Consider the following 20,262-nt stretch of genomic DNA (forward strand, 5'->3'; position numbering starts at 1 on the left):
AAAAATAAATGTTAAAAAAGAATAAGTATTATGAATGCCTGGTAATGTAAATTAATTCAGTACAGAAAAAAAGTTATTTTGTATTAATTTAATCTGTGAAGGTGGGAAGAAGAATCTTCTTTGAAAAAGGGATGCTGGGCTGAAGGAGGGGTGATGGTAATTAGAGGAAGGAAGGAAGAGACATCTAGGCTGAGAGAAGAGAAGGTGTGGCTGTCCCTATCAATGGAAAGCTGACATTGGGAGGGGTTAGGAGAGGCTGGTGTGATGGAGAGCAGGGGATGAGGGTCAGCAGGGACAGAGTGTGTGAGGCCCACACTTTCATCTTTGAAAAGATTCAGCAGCTTATGATGCTCTTTTAACGGCAAGACAAAGAATCCTCAGACATGTAGAAACCAAGGAAAATTTTTTAACTCAGTAAACAGTGATTGTTTAAAAACCACAGAATATAGGAAAGCTACAATAAAATACTGGGATATTTGTGTTCACCTCATAAACATCCCTAGAGAATGTACTCCAACTTTGAACATTCAATATTTTCTTGAGATGAGATCAGAATTGGCCTGAGTACCACACATCACAAATAATCGGGATTGTATATTGCCGCAGTCTGGCTGGGCACAATCAGGAGCCACTTGTCAAAAGAAACTAACTTTATTTTTAGAACCACACACGCCAAACAAAACAGCCTCTCAGGAAAAACCCTCAGAGCCTCAACTGCCACCACAGGCTTTTTACAAGCCTCTCTCCCACACAAGCTTCTCTCCACCTCCCACAATCCTCCTGCTCTTGAGGCAGATTGGCTGGGTCACATGGGCGGAGCCAAAAAAGTCCCCCAATGAGCAGCTCCGTGGTCTGAAAGGGCAGGGAAACAGTCCAATGAGCATCACCGCAGAGGAGCCAATCAGCTAGATGTTGCTGGGGCCGAGGAGCCAATCAGCTAGATGTTGCTGGGGCCGCTGTGAGCCAATCATCAGCCGGCAGCTGGATTGCTGGCAGCTGGAAGTTTGCTGGGGCCCCTTCGGCTGTGGCTCTCAACATCTCCCCCTCTCTGTTTAAACAACAAGCATGTGGCTTAGGGACCGTGTCTGTTAGGCAGTCCAATTCAACATATGGTCCTTACCCGTCATCGGATGAACTGACCTCTAGGCGTCAGCCTCCTGTCTTAGGTTGGTACCACTGCAATTGGATCATACCCGTCACTGACTACCGGTCCAGCATACAGCTATACTTGTGGATAGGCCTTTGCACCAGTGGGGGGGGTGAAGTTCTTTGCCTCACCTCTGTTGGCCCCCAAATTTTAGACCATCACTAGTAGAGGAGGATGCAAAATGCCATGACATTAAGCCAATTGAGGGCTCCTTTGAAAAATTGTACCACCGGTGACATCATCAGCAAAAATACCCCAACACTACCACAAGTCGCTGCACCAACAGATAGTTCACAATGCATACAGGTGAGCTCACAATGTGTCCAGGCAAGTTCTGCAAGCAGTTCAGTGATGGCTATTGTAGAAGCTGTAGATTGGTTTTATCTTTGACTTCACCAGCACTGGGATGAAGATAGGAATTCTGGCAATAATGGCTAAAGAAAAAATTATGTACCATTACAGAAGGCACTAAAAGAAAACAATTTTCTTAACAATTTACATTGTCTTCACCGGCACTGGGATGAAGATAGGAATTCTGGCAATAATGGCTAAAGAAAAAATTATGTAACATTACAGAAGGCACTAAAAGAAAACAATTTTCTTAACAATTTACATTGTCTTCACCAGCACTGGGATGAAGATAGGAATTCTGGCAATAATGGCTAAAGAAAAAATTATGTAACATTACAGAAGGCACTAAAAGAAAACAATTTTCTTAACAATTTACATTGTCTTTAAGAGAATTATTAAATATAATGAAAAGGAAAGGTGAAAGTAAACAAACAGATCTGTTAACCTTCTTTTTTGTTTACATATTAAAACAATCCTCAACAGTTGTCTATGCACCAACGATTCGCTTGCTCATAAGCCAGGTGTTTTAGTAATGGCATTGCTTGTTCTGTATTCCCAAAAACTCTGGTAGCTGTTTGAATAAGCCTATCTACAAATTCAGCATAAGGTTCATTAGCTCCTTGTATTACCTTAGATAATTGACCTTGTAAACCTCCATGTCCTTGTAAAGTCTTCCATGCCTTAATTGCATCTGCAGCAATTTGTGCGTATACGCCAGGATCATATGCAATTTGTTGCTGCTGATCCTCATAAGGTCCCTTTCCTAACAACATATCTAGATTTCTCTGAGGATAACCAGAGGGAGCGCAGGGTTGGACATCTGCGCCTCCGCCAGAGCAGTACTAACTCCAGAGATGGGAGTTCAAATCATTCCCACAGTGGTGAAAGGACCTCTTCCCAAAGGAACAGTAGGCTTATTATTGGGACGCAGCTCTTCTACTCTAAAAGGACTTATGATAAGTCCTGGGGTAATTGATCCCGATTATGAAGGTGAAATAAAAATTATAGCCAGTTCTCCAAAGGGTATATCAGTAATTTCACCAGGAGATAGAATAGCACAGTTACTAATAATACCCAGCCTACATGATAAATTTTCCAGTCGTACTGTAGAAAGAGGTTCCAAGGGATTAGGTTCCACAGGTGTAGATTGGGCTATGCTTTCTTTAAATTTAGATTCTCGCCCCATGCTAAAACTAAATATTCAAGGACATGAATTTAATGGGCTACTGGATACAGGTGCAGACCTTAGCATCATCTCTCGTCAAGAATGGCCAAAACATTGGCCATTACAACAAGCCACTCAAACGCTTCGAGGCCTAGGAGTGGCGACTAATCCCCATAGAAGTGCAATGGTATTAGATTGGAAGGATCCTGAAGGATGTGAAGGAACTATACAGCCATATGTATTGGATCATCTTCCCGTAAATTTATGGGGACGAGATGTCCTAGATCAATTAGGTTTGACATTAACAAATAACATCAACCAAAATGCACCCACTATTATGACTAGACAAGGTTATAGGAAAGGAAAAAGATTAGAAAAACAAGAACAAGGTATAGCAGCACCAATACAAATAGATCAAGGAACAGACAGACATGGGTTGGATTTTCAGAAAGGGCCACTGAGACAATAAAAATTACTTGGAAATCAGAAAGACCAGTATGGGTTCCTCAGTGGCCCCTGACTAAAGAAAAGATACAAGCAGCCCATGACCTGGTCAAACAACAATTAGCGGAAGGACATATACAACCTTCTGTATCTCCCCATAATACTCCCATTTTTGTCATCAAAAAGAAATCTGGTAAATGGAGATTATTGCAAGATTTAAGAGCCATTAATAATGAGATGGTTATTATGGGACCTGCTCAATCAGGGATTCCTCAGTTGTCTGCTTTGCCAAAAACCTGGTATGTTTTAGTTATAGATATTAAAGATTGTTTTTTTTCAATTCCAATTCATCCTGAGGATAGTCCACGTTTTGCATTTACTATCCCTGCACTGAATCATGAAGGTCCTGATCAGAGATATGAATGGAAAGTACTCCCTCAAGGGATGGCTAACAGCCCAACTATGTGTCAAATTTATGTTAACAAAGCAATCCAGCCACTTAGAAATCAAAATCCTGAACTACAAATATTTCACTATATGGATGATGTATTATTAGCACACAAAGATAAAAACACATTGCTAGAATGTTATGCCACACTTACAAACTTATTAAAAAATTATAATCTAGAGATAGCAATAGATAAAGTACAATTAAATTTTCCAATTAATTATTTAGGAGTTCTATTATCCTCAACCATGGTCCGTCCACCAAAAATTCAAATACGAGTAGATCAACTCAAATCACTTAATGACTTTCAAAAGTTATTAGGAGACATAAATTGGATAAGGCCTTATTTAGGTATACCAACAGGAGAGTTGGGACCTTTATTTGATATCCTAAAAGGTCCATCAGATCCAAATTCACCCCGAATGTTAACGCCTGAAGCAAGAAAGGCATTAAAAATCATTGAAACATATATGGAAAATATGCATTTGGATAGAATTGATATAAGTTTGCCTTTATTATTTATTGTACTACCAACAAAAAATATTCCTACAGGAGTATTTTGGCAAGAAGGTCCATTATTATGGATACATTTATCTTATTCTCCTAACACTATTCTTACTAGGTATCCTGAGGCTGTAGGACAATTAATACTCAAAGGAATAAAAGCAGCAAAGGGAGTGTTTGGAATTTCTCCCAATAAAATTATTACTCCATATACTATGAATCAAATTGATGAGTTAGCTAATGAGTTAAATACTTGGGCAATAATCATGTGCAAATCTAATGTTTCATTTGATAACCACTTACCATCTAATCCTTTATTGTCTTTTTGGTCATTGCATCCTGTAATTTTTCCAAAAATGACAAGAAAAACACCTATCATGAATGCTCCAAATATATTCACTGATGGGTCAAATAATGGTACAGCAGCAGTAGTTACCCCTGATCAAACTTTTACATTTTTAGTACCCAAACAATCAGCTCAAAAGGTAGAGCTTAATGCAGTTTTACAAGCTTTTGTGATGTTTAAAGATTCTGTATTTAATTTATTTTCTGATAGTCAGTATGTAGTTAATGCTATAGTATCTCTTGAAGATGCTGGTAGGATTTCCCCTTCTTCTACTGTTTTCTCTTTGCTTTCCACTATACAAAGTCTAATCTGGGACAGAAAAGATCCATTCTTTATAGGACATATCAGGGCACATACAGGATTGCCTGGAGCCCTTAGTTTGGGCAATGATTTAGCAGATAAAACTACACATGACATACATATTTTCTCTACACTAGAAGAAGCTATAAATTTTCATAAAATGTTCCATGTCAATGCTAATACTTTACAAAAGCGTTTTAAAATAACTAAGGAACAAGCTAGACAAATAATAAAACAATGTCAAAATTGTGTGACCTTTTTACCACAAGTTAATCTTGGAGTCAATCCTAGAGGATTGATACCTAACCATATTTGGCAGATGGACATCACACACTTGCCAGAATTTGGAAAATTAAAATATTTGCATGTTACAGTTGATACTTCTTCTGGATTTTTGATGGGCTCCCTTCATGCCGGAGGAAAAACTAAAGATGTTATAGCTCACTGCTTACAAAATTTTGCCACTGTGGGTGTTCCAAAACAGTTAAAAACAGATAATGCCCCTGGTTATACTTCTACCTCTTTTAAACAATTTTGCTCAACATTTGGCATTACTCATATAACAGGAATCCCATACAATCCACAGGGACAAGGCATAGTTGAAAGAGCTCATCAAACTATTAAAATGTACTTATTAAAGCAAAAAGAAGGAATTGGGAAGGGGTATATATTCCCCAAAGATAAACTTAAAATAACCCTTTTTACTCTAAACTTTTTAAATTTGGATTCATCAGGACTTAGTGCTGCGGAAAGGCATATGTGTCCAAAAAATGTACATAAGCCCAAGGTACTTTGGAAGGATATTCTAACAGGACAATGGAAAGGTCCTGACCCAGTAATTGTCTGGAGTCGGGGGTCTGTTTGTGTGTTTCCACAGGGAGAACAGCAGCCGATTTGGATTCCAGAGAGATTAACCAAGGTCCTGACCCAGTGATTGTCTGGAGTCGGGGGTCTGTTTATGTGTTTCCACAGGGAGAACAGCAGCCGATTTGGATTCCAGAAAGATTAACTAAAGCGATTTCTACAGACCAAAAAGAAGATGATTTGGCTCAAATCCATAACAACTGATATCCAAAACTCCAGTTTGGCTATTCTTACATCTGCAACAGAACCAGGATGCTTTTTTCAATATCTATTTTATTATTGCCCTTTGCCATATCATGAAGTTCTATTTTGTTTTTTGAGCTCATACATACCTAGGTTAATGTTTTGCTGATCAGTTCTATTTTTTGATTATAGAGTTTTTAAACATTGCAATGGAGATTTCACCTGTAAAAAGTTATAAGGCCTTTACTATAATGTTATGTGTTGTATGTATTATATTATGTGTGCACACTTGTGTTTTGTGTTATATGTTTGAATGTACGTATGTCCATATATCATATATGATGAGCGCTCATGATAAAATGGATCCAAATATTTTTTTTTCACGTGATTTATATGGTTTAATTTAAATTGGGTAAACAACTGTTGAGGATTGTTTTAATATGTAAACAAAAAAGAAGGTTAACAGATCTGTTTGTTTACTTTCACCTTTCCTTTTCATTATATTTAATAATTCTCTTAAAGACAATGTAAATTGTTAAGAAAATTGTTTTCTTTTAGTGCCTTCTGTAATGTTACATAATTTTTTCTTTAGCCATTATTGCCAGAATTCCTATCTTCATCCCAGTGCTGGTGAAGACAATGTAAATTGTTAAGAAAATTGTTTTCTTTTAGTGCCTTCTGTAATGTTACATAATTTTTTCTTTAGCCATTATTGCCAGAATTCCTATCTTCATCCCAGTGCCGGTGAAGACAATGTAAATTGTTAAGAAAATTGTTTTCTTTTAGTGCCTTCTGTAATGGTACATAATTTTTTCTTTAGCCATTATTGCCAGAATTCCTATCTTCATCCCAGTGCTGGTGAAGTCAAAGATAAAACCAATCTACAGCTTCTACAATAGCCATCACTGAACTGCTTGCAGAACTTGCCTGGACACATTGTGAGCTCACCTGTATGCATTGTGAACTATCTGTTGGTGCAGCGACTTGTGGTAGTGTTGGGGTATTTTTGCTGATGATGTCACCGGTGGTACAATTTTTCAAAGGAGCCCTCAATTGGCTTAATGTCATGGCATTTTGCATCCTCCTCTACTAGTGATGGTCTAAAATTTGGGGGCCAACAGAGGTGAGGCAAAGAACTTCACCCCCCCCACTGGTGCAAAGGCCTATCCACAAGTATAGCTGTATGCTGGACCGGTAGTCAGTGACGGGTATGATCCAATTGCAGTGGTACCAACCTAAGACAGGAGGCTGACGCCTAGAGGTCAGTTCATCCGATGACGGGTAAGGACCATATGTTGAATTGGACTGCCTAACAGACACGGTCCCTAAGCCACATGCTTGTTGTTTAAACAGAGAGGGGGAGATGTTGAGAGCCACAGCCGAAGGGGCCCCAGCAAACTTCCAGCTGCCAGCAATCCAGCTGTCGGCTGATGGTATATGTGGTGGCCACTGAAGTGCACTGATAGTGACAATGACAATCACCACAATCTGCAGCTATTCAGTGACATCATTAAGTCAGTCAGACAGCAGCATAGGTAGATTATAAAAAAACATCCAGTCACATCAGAACAATACCTCAGCAGGAGGGATCTTCAGTGAGCAGTTAGCAAATAAATGATTAAAAGAGGAAATCTAGTAGGGACCTGTCATCCAGGGAGGGAGTGGAGGAGATAGGGAGACTCTCCAGAAAGCACTGCCTTCAAGGAATGGCCATTTCAGACTCTTGCATTAAGGTTCAGAATTCCACAGAGCAAGGAAAGAGGCAGAATGGGAGCCTGAAAAGATGAGTCAGTGGAAAATAAAGTACCTTGCACGTGCAGGACCTTCACCTTCATAGACTGACTACCCTGGGCTGTCCCAGGGTCATTGTCCCGGAGTACAGCCCAGTGCCCATCTTCTCTTTTCCCTTCTTGCTGCACCAGCCACACTGGACATGCTGACTCTCTCCAAGGGCTACCACCAGAGACATCCCTTCAGCACAATCAGTCCTAGGGAGCCCACTTGGGTTTTCACAGAAGCTTGGAGCAGAGGAGTACATGAGAGGAGAGAAGGGCCTGCTTAAAATTTCTACCATCTCAAGGGTTGGATTCTCAGCGCTCCTCATTAAGTCTATTATTATTGTGTCTTTGCAAGTAATTCAGCTCCCCTGGGTACAGAGTAGATAGCAATTAGAAAATTTTCAGTCAATATTGTGTGGGTGTGTGTTGGCAGAAAGAGGGCAAGAGGGATTGATCCCTTGCCAGGGAAATTCTTTTTTCTTTGGTTTGATTTAAAAATCACAAGGTGTCCCCTTAGGAATGTTTAATTTTTATCAGGAAGCAAACCCAAGAATCATTCCTCTGTGAGAGGTCTCCTCCAGAGAATCCTTGAAGTTTTTATGAAGCCCTGAGCATTCATAGTGTTAAATTCATGCTAATTAATAATGTCCAAGATAATGAGAAAACTAAGTAGAATTCTGAGTCAAAGGTGACTTTATTCCTACAATTGCAATACTTTAAAAAAATTGTCATACGTAGTATATGCACATTAATTATATACACACTACCAATATAACTTTGAAATTTTTCCATTAAGCTTTCTCATGTTCTTTATTTTAAATTTTTTATTAATTTTGTTTTATATATTTTATGCTTTTTAAGGGATAAGGACGACACATAAGACAGAGTTTCTTTGAAGTGAGATAAATGTCCAGCATTCAACCATTGGGATGTCTCCACATGTCTAGAATATACAAAAAAAAAAAAAAAAAACTTTTAGCAGGTAAAGTTCACAATAAGTGAGTTATATACCATTAACAGTGTTTAAGAAAGTCATCAAACGAATTTTGAAGACATCAAAAATAGATTATCAGTCCCTGCCACCAGTGAAGGAGCCCAGGCCCAGGTTAGGCCCAGGACTGTCTCCGCCGACCAGCAGGAACCCAGGTCCAGGTCAGGCCCAGCACCACCCCCAGGACCACCTGGGAGCCCAGGCCTACTCCACCTTGGGACACTGCAGCCATTGCCATATACCTCCCCATGCAGCAGCCTCCACCTTGCAACAACAGACAGGGCCAAGAAGCAGCTGCATCTTGAAACAGGCAGATGTTTCTATTATAAGTCCTTTCAGCCCCATCTCTGAAAGTGATTGCAGCCATCTTGGGCCACCCCCTCCCACTGCCTACCTTGAGTTACCTCCGCTATTGCCACCACCACCTTTAGTTGCAGTAGCATCCATCATGGGACACTGGCAGGATCTGCAAGCCCAACACCAAGGTGAGACACAGATAATCTGCATGGACACTATAAGATTATAAGGTAGAAACTGTAATACCTCAGATCCTTACTGCAAGAAAGGAAGACACATAGACAACATGAAAAAACAAGGTAGGAAAGTGCCCCAAACAAACCAAGGTACTACAATAACAGAATCCACTGACAGCGCAGTAGATGAACTGTCAGAGAAGGAGCTCAGAACATATATAAGTAAAATGCTCTGTGAATTAAAGAATGACATAAAGGAGCAAATACAGGCAAAAATTGATCACTCTAACAAAGAGATAAGAAAGCAAATACAGGCAATCATCGATCACACCTACAAAGAGATAAGGGAACAAATACACTTAGCAAAAGATTACTTCAAGAAAGAGAGATTCTGAGAAAAAAATCAGGAAACCTTGAAAGAAACAATAAACCAAATAAAAAACTCACCAACAGGCTAGGTCACTTGGAAGACAGAATGTCAGATAATGAAGACAAAGTATACAATCTTGAAAATAAAGTTGATTACACAATAAAGATGGTAAGAATATCCAAGAATTATGGGATAGCATCAAAAGACCAAATCTAAGGATTATTTAGAGGAAAGCACAAAGATTCAAACCAAAGGAATGCACAATCTCTTCAATGAAATAATATCAGAAAATTTCCCAAACATGAATAATGAGTTGGAAAATCAAATACAAGAGGCCTACCAGACACCAAATGTACAAAATTACAGCAGATCTACACCAACGCACATTATGATGAAAATGCCTAACATACAGAATAAGGATAGAGTCTTAAAGGCTTCAAGAAAGAGGAATCAGATCACATACAAGGGAGACCAATTCACATTTCAGCAGATTTTTCAACCCACACCCTCAAAGCCAGGAGATCCTGGAACAACATATACCAAGCTCTGAAAGAAAATGGATACAAACCAAGAATCTTTTATCCAGCAAAATTAAGCTTCAGATTTGATGATGAAATAAAAACCTTTCATGACAAACAAAAGTTAAAAGAATTTACAGTGAGAAAGCCTGCACTACAAAACATCCTCAGCAAAGTATTCCAGAAGGAGGAAATGAAAAACAACAATGAAAATCAGCAAAGGGAGGAACTACACTAATGGAAAGGCTAATTAAAGAAGAAACCAAGTCAAGTTAAAAGCCAAAATAAACTAAAATATCTGGAATTACAAATCATATTTCAATAAGAACTCTGAAGATGAAGAGCCTAAATTCATCAATTAAAAGACAGAGAGAGAGAGAGAGAGAGAGAGACCAACAATATGTTGCTTTCAAAAGACTCGTCTCACAGGAAAAGACATCCACAGACTGAAGGTGAAAGTGTGGGAAAAAACGTACCACTCACATGGACCACATAAACAAGCAGGGGTTTCCATCCTCACATCAGATAAAGTGGACTTCAAACCGAAGCTAGTGAAAAGGGATAAAGAAGGACATTTCATACTGCTTAAGGGATTCATACCTCAACAAGGCATAACAATCATAAATGTCTATGTCCCAAATAACGGGGTCAAAACAAACCCTTCTCAAATACAAGAACCAAATAGGCCATAACTGGGTGATTTTAATACACCTCTCACACCACTGGATAGATTTTCCAAAGAAACTATAAAACTCAAAAATGCAATCAATAATTCAGATTTAACAGACATATATAGTAATATTCCATCCATCAAAGAGCAAATTTACTTTCTTCTCAGAAGCACATGGATCCTTCTCCAAAATAGACCATATATTATGCCACACAGCAAGTCTTAGCAAATACAAAAAAATAGAAATATGACCCTGTATTCTATCAGACCATAATTGAATGACATTAGAAATCAATGATAAAAGTAAAAAGAGAAGCTTCCCCAACACCTGGAGACTAAACTTTTCTCTATTGAATGATGCATGGATAACAGATGACATCATGGAGGAGATAAAAAAAATTCTTTGAGGTAAATGAGAACTCCGATGCAACTTATCAATATCTCTGAGACACTATGAAGGCACTGCTAAGAGGAAGGTTCATTGCATTAAGCTCATTTATTAAAAGAATAAAAAGTCAAGAAACAAATGACCTGGCATTATATATTAAAGCTCTAGAAAAAGAACTAACCAACACCAAAAGTAGTAGAAGACATGAAATAATTAAAATCAGAGCAGAAATCAATGAAATTAAAATAAAAAAAAACAATTCAAAAAAAATTGACAAAACAAAAAGTTGGTTCTTTGAAAAAATAAATAAAATTGACAAACTTAGCCACCCTAATGAAAACAAGGAGAGAGAAAAAAATCATATTACCAAAATTTGTGATGAAAAGTTAATATTACAACTGATACTATTTAAATATGGAAGACAATTAGAAACTATTTTAAAAATGTATACTCCAGGGGGCTGGGATTGTGGCTCAGTGGTCGAGTGCTTGCCTTGCAAGTATGAGGCACTGAGTTCGATCCCTAGCACAACATGAAAATTTTAAAAAATAAATAAATTTTAAAAATAAAGATATTATGCCCATCTTTTAAAAAAGAAAAAAAGAAAAAGAAAATTTATACTCCAGTAAAATAGAAAACCTTAAAGACACCAACAAATTTCTAGAGGCCTATGATCAACCCAAACTGAGTCAAGAGGACATACAGATCAATTTCAAGCAAGGAAAAAGAAAATACCATCAAAAGCCTACCAACCAAGAAAATCCCTGGACCAGCCGAATTCACAGCTGAGTTCTACAAGACCTACAAAGAAGAATTAACACCAACACTCCTCAGATTATTCCATGAAGTAGAAAAGAAAGGAACCCTTCCAAACTTATTCTACAAAGCTAGTATCATCCTGATACCAAAACCAGGCAGAGACACATCAAAGAACAATAATTTCAGACCAATATCTCTGATAAACATTGATGCAAAAATTCTCAATTAAATTCTAGCAAATCGTGTACAAAAACATACTTTAAAAAAAAAGTGCACCATGATCAAGTGGGGTTCATCCCAGGGATGCAAGTTCGATTCAACATGGAAATCAATAAATATAATTTAAAAATAAATATAATTTAAATATAAGTATAAATATAATTCTTCACATCAATAGACTTAAAGAATCTAGTGATTATACAAATTAATGCAGAGAAAGCATTTGACAAAATATAGCATCCTTTCATGTTCAAAACACTAGAAAAACTTAACATTGTAAAAGCTATCTACACTAAACCCAAGGCCAGCATCATTCTAAGTGGAGAAAAATTTGAAGCATTCCCTCTAAAAACTGCAACAAGCAGAAATGTCCTCTTTCACCACCTCTATTCAACATAGTCCTTGAAACTCTAGCTGAAGCAATTAGACAGAAAAAAAGAAATTAAAGGGATACTAATAGGAAAAGAAGAACTCAAACTATCATTATTTGCTGATGACATGATTCTATACTTAGAGGATACAAAAACCTCCACCAGAAAACTTCTAGAATTAATTAATAAATTCAGCAAAGTAGCAGGATATAAAATCAATACCCATAAATCAAATGCATTTCCATACATCAGTGATGAATCCTCTGAAACGAAAATTAGGAAAACTACCCTATTCATAATAGCCTCAAAAAAATAAAATAAGATACTTGGGAATCAATTTAACAAAAGAGGTAAAATATCTCTACAATGAAAACTACAGTAAACTAAAGAAATAAATTGAAGAAGACCTTTGGAGATGGAAAGATTTCCCATGCTCTTAGATAGGCAAAATTAATATTGTCAAAATGGCCATATTTCCCAAAGCACTATACAGATTCAATGCAATTCTAATTAAAATCCCATCAACATTCCCTATAGAAAAAGCAATCATACATTAAGAACTCAAAAAACTTAACACCAAAAAAAAATAATAACACTATCAATAAATGGACTAAGGAACTGCATAGATACTTCTCAAAAGATAATATATATTGGGTCCACAAATATATGAAAAAAATGTTCAACGTCTCTAGTAATTAGAGAAATGCAAATCAAAACTACTCTAAGATTTCATCTCACTCCAGTCAGAATGGCAGCTATTATGCATACAAACAACAATAAGTGTTGGTGAGGATGTGGGGGGAAAGGCACACTCATACACTGCTGATAGGACTGCAAATTGGTGCAACCAATCTAGAAAGCAGTATGGAGATTCCTTAGAAAACTTGGAATGGAACCACAATTTGACCCAGCTATCCCACTCTTTGGTCTATATCCAAAGGACTTAAAATCAGCATACTCTGGTAACAAAGCCACATCAATGTTTATAGCAGCTCAATTCACAATAGCTAAACTGTGGGACCAACCTAGATGCCGTTCAATAGATGAATGTATAAACAAACTGTGGTATACACAATGGAATATTACTCAGCATTAAAAAGAGAATAAAATTATAGCATTTTCAGGTAAATTAATGAAGTTGGAGAATATCAATAGCAAAGTAGGCCAATCCCAAAAGACCAAAAGCTGAATGTTCTCTCTGATAAGTGGATGTTGATCCATAATGGGGGTGAGGTGGGCATGGGAAAAATGGAGGAACTTTGATGGAGCAAAGGAGACGGAGGTGGGAGGGGATATGAGGGCAGGAAAGATGGTGGAATGAGATGGACATCATTACCCTAGATACATGTATGACTGCACTTACGAGGAGACCCTGCATCATGTATAACCAGAGAAATGAAAAGTTGTGCTTCAATTGTGTACAATGAATCAAAATGCATTCTGCCGTCACATATACCTAATTAAAATTAATTAATTAATTAACAAAAAATAGATTATCATGTGGTTCAGGAATCAGGAGTGATACAATGCATTATTATTTTTTTTAAAGACCATAGAGAAGAAAGTGACTTTGCTTCTTTAAAGTGAATGAAATTGGGCTGGGGTTGTGGCTCAGTGGCAGAGCATTTGCCCAGCATGTGTGAGGCACTGGGTGGTTTTGATCCTCAGCTGATTGGCTCCTCGGCCCCAGCAACATCTAGCTGATTGGCTCCTCTGCGGTGATGCTCATTGGACTGTTTCCCTGCCCTTTCAGACCACGGAGCTGCTCATTGGGGGACTTTTTTGGCTCCGCCCACGTGAGCCAGCCAATCGGCCTCAAGAGCAGGAGGATTGTGGGAGGTGGGGAGAAGCTTGGGTGGGAGAGAGAGGCTTGTGGAAAGCCGGTGGTGGCAGTTGAGGCTCTGAGGGTTTTTCCTGAGAGGCTGTTTTGTTTGGCGTGTGTGGTTCTAAAAATAAAGTTAGTTTCTTTTGACAAGTGGCTCCTGATTGTGCCCAGCCAGACTGCGGCATTTGGTTTAATAAAAATAAATAAATAAAATAAAGGTATGGGTCCATCAGCAACTAAAAAAATAATAATTAAAAAGTAAAGTGAAGGAAATCACCTGCAGTGTGTTGGAGTTTTTTTTTTCCAGTGGTGGGTATGATACACAGAGCACTCTGCCACCAAGCTACATACCCAGTCCTTGGAGGTACTTTTATTTAGAGCCTTATAGTTATACATAATATGGGTTCATTTTGACAAAATCATAGATGCAAGAAATTTGACTTACTCCATTTCTGTCCCTGTCCCTACCCCACTTTCACTCCCTTCCTTTCCCCTTTCTCTACTCTTATAGATCTTCCTTTCCATGATTTATTTATTTTTGATTGGTGGTTTTTACATATTCATAAAGGTGGAATTCCTATTTATATATGAATACAGCCTGATTTTGCTACATTTATTCCACATTTCCTCTCCTTTCCTGTCCTTCCCTCTTTCTGTATCTCCTTCTATGCCACTGATCTTCCCTTTATCTTTTTGATATCCAATCCTCCACCCCCCTTTTCCTTTTATTTTTTACTACTTTCTGCATATGAAAGGAAATCACCCTTGGTTTTCTGAATCTGGCTCATTTCACTTAGCATGACGTCCTTCACTCCATCCATTCACCAGCGGACATAATTTCATTTTTCTAGCTGAGTAAAACTCCATTGTATACATATACCACCTTTTCTTAATCCATTCGTCTATTGATGCATATCTGGGCTGGCTGTGATTGTGCTGCTATAAACATGGGTATGCAGGTATCACTGTAGAAAGATGACTTTAATTCTTTAGAATAAATACCAAGGGGTGGGATATCTGGGTCATATGGTGGTTCCATTCCTAGTTTCTGAGGAATCTCCATACTGCTTTTAAGTCAGGTTGTATGCATATATAAATATACCACATGGAATTCCACCTTTATGTATACGTAAAAAACACCAACCAAAAATAAATAAATCATGGAAAGGAAGATCTGCACTAATTTGCAGTCCCTCCAAAAATGTATGAGTGTACCTTTTCCTCCACATCCTCACCAACATTTATTATTATTTGTGAGTGCTGTGAGATGAAATCTTAGGGTAGTTTTGATTTTCATTTTTGATTTTCATTTTCCTGATGGCTAGAGACATTGAACATTTCTTCATATATTTGTTGGCCATGTGTTTCTTCTTTTGAGAAATATCTGTTTAGGGGCTGGGGATTTAGCTCAGTTGGTAGAATGCTTGCATTGCATGTCAAGACCATGAGTTCAACTGCCAGCACCACACACACACATACACACAAATATGTTTAGTTCTTTGACTCATTTTTTTCAATCTCCTGTCAGAGGAGTAAATGGCAAATATTTTCTCCCATTCTGTAGGCTCTCCACATTCTTGATTGTTTGCTGGGCAGAAGCTTTTTAATTTAATGGCATCTCACTTGTTGATTCTTGGTTTTATTTCTTGAGTTTAAGGTCTCATAAAGGAAGCTGGTACCTGCACCAACGGAGTGTTGACCCTATATTTTATTCTATCAGTCGCAAAGCTTGTGGTGTGATTCCTAGGTCTTTGATCCACTTTTAATTGATTTTGTGCAAAAAAGGGAGCTAGTTTCATTCCTCTACATATGAATGTTCAGTTTTCCCGGCACCATTTATTTAAAAGGCTTCTTTTCCAATTTATATTTTTGGCACCTTTATAAGTATCAGATAGCTCTAAGTATGTGGGCTCATCTCAGTGCCTTCTATTCCATTGGTCTTCGTGTCTGTTTTGATGATAACATGCTGTTTTGTTACTATAGCTATGTAGCCTAACCTGAGGTCAGGTCTTGTGCTGTCTCCTGCTTTGCTCTTCTTGCTCAGGATTACTTTGGCTGTTCTGAGTCTCTTATTCTTCCAAATGAATTGAAGAATGTTTGTTTTCCTAGTTCAATGAAGAATGCCATTGGTATTTTGATGCAGATTGATAAAATATTAACAAATCACATTTAAAAACACATTAAGAAGATAATACATGGTGATCAAGTGGGTTTCATCCCAGGGATGCATTATTGATTTGACATACGCTAATGAATTAATGTAATTCATCACAGAAATAGAATTAAGGATGAGATTCATATAATCAGGTATGAGCAGGTGGACAGGAGATGCTGGTGCCCCTGCCCAGGCCTGCACCATTATCTGCACCCATTGGTGCAGGCTCTCTGCTGCTCTTCTGCCCTCCCTCTGTCCTGCCTAGTCCATCCTGGGCTCCTGCAGGCCCCATCCTTCAACACTGCCTGTGTTCCTATGGACAGACACACAGACACCTGCAGGAAAGACATCACTGATCCTGTAACAAGGAGATTGTCTTCATTCTCACCTGAGAATCTGCACAAATTTGTCAGCTGGGCCCACAGCCATGGGACCATTTGCAGCCTCATTGCAAACCCGAAATACTTGCTTTCTGAAGGGTCCCCCCAGGAACTTGACTGCAGTGTGGGGCTGCAGCGCTGGCCTCACTTACCACTGGCCACTCACAGCTGACTGCAGAGCTGGGTCCCAAGAGTGGGGCTGTTTCTAGGATATCAGACGTTTTAACTCTGATGGTCCCAGTACTACCTGGCTGCCTTCTGAGACACAGACTGGCCCAGTTGAAAGGTACCCTGGGAGACCAGTGAAAGCAAAGCTGGACAGTAACGGGACCAGAGACTCTTGTGACTCTTGTTACTGCAGTGAGTGGGCCTTGAACTGTCAAGGCTGTGGAAGAGTAGGAAGATGGAAACACCCTGCTCCTCGGGGTCTGTGGGCCTCCTGTTACAGACGAGGACAGTGACTTTGAACCCTGTTTTAATCAGCGTTTTTCTTTTCTTTCTTTTTTTTTTTTTTTTTTTTTTTTTTTTTTTTTTTTTTTTTTTTTTGCCTTCTGTGGCCAAAAGATTGGACAAGGACACTTAGAGGCGGAAAAGTTTATTTTCAGGGCTCGTGATTTCAGAGGTCTCAGACCATGGAAGGGTGCCTGACTCCTCAGGGCCTGAGTGAGGCACGACATTGTGGCAGAAGCGCGTGAGGCCCAGGACATCACCTCGGGAAGCAGAGAGGGAGCCTTCACTCTCCAGGGACAAAATATACACCCCCAAGGCCCGCCCCCACTGACCCACTCCTCCAGTCACCCCCTACCTGCCTCAGTTTCCGCTCAGCTAATCCCTGTTGGGATTAATTCACGGCTTAGGTTAGGGTTCTCCTAACAATCATTTCCTCTCTAAAATTTCTTGCTTTGTCTCACATATGAGCTGTTAGGTGACACCGAATATCTAAAAAATAACAGAACCCAAACCCTCTGCCCATCTGCAAGGGCCTGAGATAGTCCCCTCTTCTCCCATTCAAGTTCCTAGGCTCAGATGGTCGATGAATGAGGCAATTATCCACCATCAAGAACATCAAAACAGAAATTCCAGACTGATATTACATTGTGGCAAATTCAGAGATCACTGGAAGGGTAGATGGATAAGCCCGGTCCTTGACAAAGATGGCCAAATCCAAGCCTCCTCCTCACCCTGATGCCTCCTATGCAGGGTCTGCCATAAGCAAGGAGCTATATGCACATGGCATGTCCATATCCCCCTCTAAGATATCTAGACCACTCGCCCCAAAGACTATTAGGGTACCTCTGGCTTCATCCAAAAGAAGCCCCCCCCCCCCGGTACCCAGGGCACCGACCAGCAGGTGGCCATGCAGACGCCTGTGAGCACAACTCAATTCTAACAAACAGATCAGTATCCCTTTGCCCTGCAGGATGCTTCTGAAGCATCCCTGCCCCATCTGCCCAGCCAGGTCTCATCCCATGAGGTGGCCACCCCCCATCCCTCCCCCCAGTTAACCCAGAGCCAGAAGCAAGCTCCAGGCAGCAGCAGCCCCCAGTTGCTCCAAACACAACCACGGAGGCCACAGCACAGTGCACACCAGGTCCCTATGGGGAGGCTGAACAAGTGCTGAGAACTTTTGTCACCTTCAAGAGACTTCCTGGCCACCTTGCTCCATGTCACTTGCTGGGGCCAGGACCAATTTCCTGAAGGGGAAGGCTTTTCCACCATCAGCAGCACCTTCAGCTCTTCTACGGAGAAGCTCAAGGAGAAGCTGTGGGTGCTGAGTAAGGCTGGGTGCCCTGAGTCCCCTCTGGCCATACCGTCTACTTCTCCCTTTCTGATGAGGGCAGTGGCAGGCAGGTGTCTGGGGGAGGACAGACCCATTAGCCTCCTGTCCACAGTGGCCACGTAGGACAGCCAGAACCTGAACAGGCAGGCGCTGCAGGAGCATGCAGATCTGATGTCCAGCCACATGGAGCTGCTCAAAGACCCACAGAAGCAGCCCTGCTATGCCTGGACAGCCAGGGTCCAGCAGGAGATTCAGGGCAGTTCCACGAGAGTGCATCCTGGGGAAATCTACCAGGAGCACTCCAGGGACACAGTGCTCCCCTCTATGTGTACATCCACCGTCGGCCACCTAAATGGAGACCAAGTCCCCCTTCTAGCTGAGGGCAAAACAACTCTTTTCTGTCAAACTATAGAGGCTTCATTTTTTGTTTTGATTAGTTATACATGACAGTAAAATGCATCTATGCACTTTGATACATCACACATAGATGGGATATCATTTCTCATTTTTCTGAGTGTACATGTTGCAGAATCACATTGCTCAGGCAGCCACATATATATACCTACAGTAATAATGTCTGTTTCATTCCACTGTCTTTCCTATCCCACATCTTCTCCCTTCCTCTCCCCTCAGTTCCTCTACCTAATCTGGCTATTCTTCTCTAGCATCCCCCCCCCACTTATTGTGAATTAGCATGCAGATATTAGAGAAAACATTCCACCTTTGGTTTGGTGGGACTGGCTAAGTTCACTTAGCATGATATTCTCCAACTCCATTCACTTACTAGCAAGTGCCATAATTTCACCTTCCTGGGCTGCCATTTTCTTGCAACCCAGATGCCTTTCTAAAGTTAATGTTTCCTCAGTAGTAACCGCGCCAAAGATTGTGTGGTCAGTCCTGACCCACAGGAAGCAGCCAGGTGGCCTGAGTCAGGGATAAAGGCTGAGCAGACCCTTGCTTTGCAGGCCTGATTGCTGTGCGTCTTCTGCACGTGGGAGAAAAACTCTTGCAGAGCTAAATAGACTCCAGGTGTTTATACCTTCTCTCGGGGTTTCCAGAACTCCCCCACCCCTTAATTTCAACATACCTTAGAAGCAGGCCACAGACAGGGCAGAGTGTGGTCTGGGGAGCAGAGGATGGGACCGCTGTCCTTTCAGGTTGCGGGGTATTGTCCAAAGTTAGCCAAGGTCAAGCAGGAAAACTGTGCCAACTTCACCTTCAGCTCATTGACTCAGGACTCCAGGAAAGGGCGCCCACAGCTGCAGCCAGTGAGCCCTCCCTGGGTGGAGGGCGGCTCCGCTCCTTCTCCTAGGCAAGAGCGCCACCATGTGGCCGAGGCCGAGCCAGCAGCCGCCGACCTGCGGGTCTCCATCACTGAGGCCTGCTATCCCTCTGACTTGGAGTTTGCTTTTACAATGAATATAGATGAATCTGAATAACCGGATGTGTTATCCAAATGTGTGTCACCTTTGTTAAATCCTGTTATCCAAATGTGTGTAACCTTTGTTAAACACAATGCATAATTGCTGAGTACAAGAGTGAGGAAATTCATGTTATCTAGTGCCTTCTTAGCACAGAAAAAAAAAAAAAGAGAAAGAAAAAAAAGGAAACTGTTCAAGTAGTCATTAAAAAGAAAAAAAACAGTAGCTTTAGAGTATTATGAAGACTGTACATTTTGTTGAATTACATTCACAATAAAGCGAGACAAATGAATTTGCATCCTTTACAAACTCATCTCAGGTATTTTTTTATAGCAACACAAGCAGAATAAAGAATAGGTTCTTGTCTATGCATGCCTGGGTGTATGTATTAACAGGAAACTCAATTACAGTT

The 20,262-nt window shown here is 40.0% G+C and overlaps 1 pseudogene; it reads left to right on the forward strand.

The window, feature by feature from the left end:
- Positions 1-7,115: 7,115 nt before the first annotated feature.
- On the forward strand, positions 7,116-18,347 carry LOC139702353 (uncharacterized protein KIAA1958-like; annotated as a pseudogene).
- The last annotated feature ends 1,915 nt before the right edge of the window (positions 18,348-20,262 follow it).

Source organism: Marmota flaviventris, chromosome 1 (assembly GCF_047511675.1).
Source record: "Marmota flaviventris isolate mMarFla1 chromosome 1, mMarFla1.hap1, whole genome shotgun sequence".
Lineage (NCBI taxonomy): Eukaryota > Metazoa > Chordata > Mammalia > Rodentia > Sciuridae > Marmota > Marmota flaviventris.